At 39.9% G+C, this 3,597-nt stretch overlaps 1 pseudogene; it reads right to left on the reverse strand.

Moving 5' to 3' along the window:
* Positions 1–2,697: 2,697 nt before the first annotated feature.
* Positions 2,698–2,816, reverse strand: LOC111731217 (annotated as a pseudogene).
* Between the last annotated feature and the right edge of the window lie 781 nt (positions 2,817–3,597).

Raw genomic sequence — 3,597 nt, forward strand, 5'->3', positions numbered from 1 at the left:
ATATCTCTCTTCCATTCTGACCAGATCCCTTTAAGTCACTGAGACTTTTGTGTTCTTCCTCTGTCCCCTTCAGCCATCATGAATCATCAGTCATGTTCTTGTACATATTCACATTCAAGGGTGTGTGTGTGAAGAGAGAGAGAGAAACGAGAGAGAGAGAGGAGAGAGAGAGACAGAGAGAGAGAGAGAGAGACAGACAGACTGACAGACAGACAGACTGACAGACAGACAGACTGACAGACAGAGACAGAGAGACAGAGAAGGAGGAAGGGAGGTAAGGGCTGGGTAGACAGCAAATTGACTTTTTGTATAGAGCAGAAATTTCAGATGCCCGAGCTGGGCCTTCTCTATGTTAATGCTTAAAGGAGTCTCTGACACTTTTCTTACCTTGAGTTGCATTACCAAATGCTGCCTTTGCTCCTAGCTTTGGTAAGTGCTGTCCCCGAGGAGGAGGAGGTCTTTCCTGCCATGTGGTACCAAACATTACTTCCTTTCATTATAACATGCTTTTTGAGAAGGTGAGAGGGAAGTAGCAAGGCCCCAGCAATCTTACTTCATCCCTGGCATGCCCATCAGAGCAGATCTTGCCTGGAAAGATTATCCCTTGGTGTATATCACACAGAGAAAAGTTTAAAAATTTCTATTCCAGGTCTCCACACTGAGATGCAGATGTTCTTCCTTCTACACAGAGCAGAGCTTTGAAGGGCTCCAGTACTGAGATGGCAATACCTCATTCTTCCTTCAGCACCACACAATTCTTTCCTCGTCCGTTTATCACCGCTCTTCTCTTCTCCATCCATGGAGAGCCTGTGCACTATGCGCTATCCTTGTCACCGAGTATAATTTCTGTGATGCATCCACCATGACTGTTAGTATTTCTGTTGTTCTCCCTTGCAGAAGTTCTTCTCTCAGTTTCTCTGGCTCATCATATTTTCTGCATTTCCAGGACTTCACAGACACCACCCTCCATTCAGTGCTGCTTACTTCTGCATGGCTAACTGACCCTTCACAGTGCAGTTGGGTCTCTGTCTCTGTATTGTTTATTTCCTGCTGGGTGTTGAAAGGTTGATCTTATTTGCCACCCAAAACATTTTTCTTTAAGCTGATTCTGTGGCCGAAACAATTCCAAAAACTTTAGGGTTACATGATTATTTCCCTTTCCAGGTCTGCCTTTCTGTCTAAAAATTTAAAAATATTAACTAAAGAGTTAATATAATTAATAATAAATTTTAAAATAATAAATTTTAAAATATTAACTAAAGAGTTAATAAAGGTTGGTCTTATAATGCTGCCTGAGATAGGAACCATTACATTTTCATTGGCCATTGACATCATATCCTAGATGAGTATACCATATAGCCTTAATAAATAGTAGGACACAGAAGAAATAAGATCACAGGACAGGTACAATTTTTAGGGGGAAAGGAATAGTTGTGAGTACTTAAAAATATTATTAGTTAAACTCGTAAAATAAATAGAATGTGGGAAGTGCTTTAGAGTCATATGAAATTGACCAAGAATTATAATGTCCGTATCAGAATAGTCTGCAGAGTACAAAATAGTCACAAAGCCCCTTTGCTATATAGTGACTGCAAATACAACTCCAAAGACACATAGCTACAAGTACCCTTGGTGTAAGAACAAATCACATTTCAATACCACCAGCTAATGATCATATACTCTGAAGCCTCATAAAATTGTAAAAATAGGCAAAGATGAGATTTTAGATTAATCATAAGTTTATTTAGCTGTTTCTGTGTCTTTCTGCTTTCATTTCTCTTACCCACATGGATTTGAGAAATGACCCTTGAGGTCCCTTCAGATTTTAAGATATTGTGATTCTAGGAAACATTTTATCAAGGCTGTTCACAAGTTTCAAAATTTATTCTTTACTCACCAACTAGGAGAATGATCTAATGGGAGTTTAACCTCTATGTTCTGCCTCTGACCAGCCTTCAGTAGACATGCCAGAGAGTAGTGAAAAGATAAAAGGAAGCCACCAGGAGAAAGGGAGAAGAAACAAACCAGACATCCATCAAGAACAAAATCAAGTCCAACAAAACATTTGCAGGGCTTTGGGGGGAAAAGCAGAAATAAAACTCCATAACGTAACACCACTTTCCTTTTAATTTCCCCCTACCCCATTCTGCCCTGCATTATGAAGGGCATTTTGCATGTACATGTGGACACCCTAACCTCTACTTTCAAGCTCTGTCCACTAAGCAGTCCACCTACCCACTCATCTCCTTGGTCACAAAAGTCATGCCTAGCTTTGTGCATACCAGTAGCATTATCTATCCTAAAGAAGAGAAACCTGGTAGAGAAGGCCTAGCAAAAGACCATCAAGTGCTGGAATAATCTGGGCAGGCAATTCTAAGGTCCCAGTTATAAGGAGTATGATTCAAAAGGAGATGCTAGGGCTATAGCAGGCATTTCCTCTTCTCCTCTGGACTCTTTGCTCCAGGGTAAGCAGTGTGACTAGAAGAGGGATAGAGCAGGGACTTCCACAACACAGAACCAGGACAGGAATACTTCCTGCCCAGGGCTTGTATAGAGTCGGCTATGTTCCTAATTGTTTGTTTGTTTGTTTACTATTTTTATTTTTTTATTTTTTAGGTGGGGCAACTCTTGGTTGACCTCATAGATTACGAAGACCTTGTCAGCTTACAATCTTTATTTTTTATTTTTTATTTTTTACGCCTACAGCACCCGATCTTCCTAGGTGGTCTCCCATGCAAGTACTAACCAGGCCCGACCCTGCTTAGCTTCCGAGATCAGACCGGATCGGGCTTGTTCAGTGTAGCATGACTGTAGACTGGCTATGCTCCTAATTGTAATAGAAAAGTGGAAATATAATTGTTTAAATATGATCCTGGCCAGGCCATGTATTAAGAAATATAACAAAGTTGGTAAACATATCGGTAACTTGAAAAACTCTGATGGCAGATAACAGAATTTTTTTGCCCTAAAGCTAAACTCGGTGGAATTGATTAACCAGCATGAATGATTATCACTAAACAAGTATAGATTGGTGTAGGGATATGTTTAGATGACTGTATATTGTGACATTTTATTATAGCTCTGTCTGAGAGTAGAATCACCTTATTTGAAATTAAATTGCGTAGCCAAACAATAAAAATTTCACACTGGAGTAACAGGGCAGCAGGCCAAGCTTCCATATTGTGTCCCTCAGCTTAAATTTCTTGCAGCTTCCAGCTCTATTTCTGGGAAAGAACAGCCTAGATTATCTATAAATTTCTTTCTGGTGCTATGATTCTCAGATTCAAATTCAACTAACATTTATGTAGCATTTGCTATTTGTGCCATGCCAGGTCGTTTTGTGTATCTTCTGTCAATTTAAACTTTCCTGGGAAATATTGTTAGCCCCATCTAAAGGTGAGGGAAAGAAACCTCAGAAAAGTAAATAGACTTGGTATAGGTCTTACAGCTATGAATACACAGTGGTGATTCTTTAGCACAGATCCCATATACTTCATTCTTGGATGTATCACCAGTGCCCAGAACAGGGCCTGGAGCATTGTCAGCACTCAAAGAACATTACTAGCTGAATGAACCAACAACTTAGAGTTGCTAGTA

This window comes from Pteropus vampyrus, unplaced genomic scaffold (assembly GCF_000151845.1).
Source record: "Pteropus vampyrus isolate Shadow unplaced genomic scaffold, Pvam_2.0 Scaffold354, whole genome shotgun sequence".
NCBI lineage: Eukaryota > Metazoa > Chordata > Mammalia > Chiroptera > Pteropodidae > Pteropus > Pteropus vampyrus.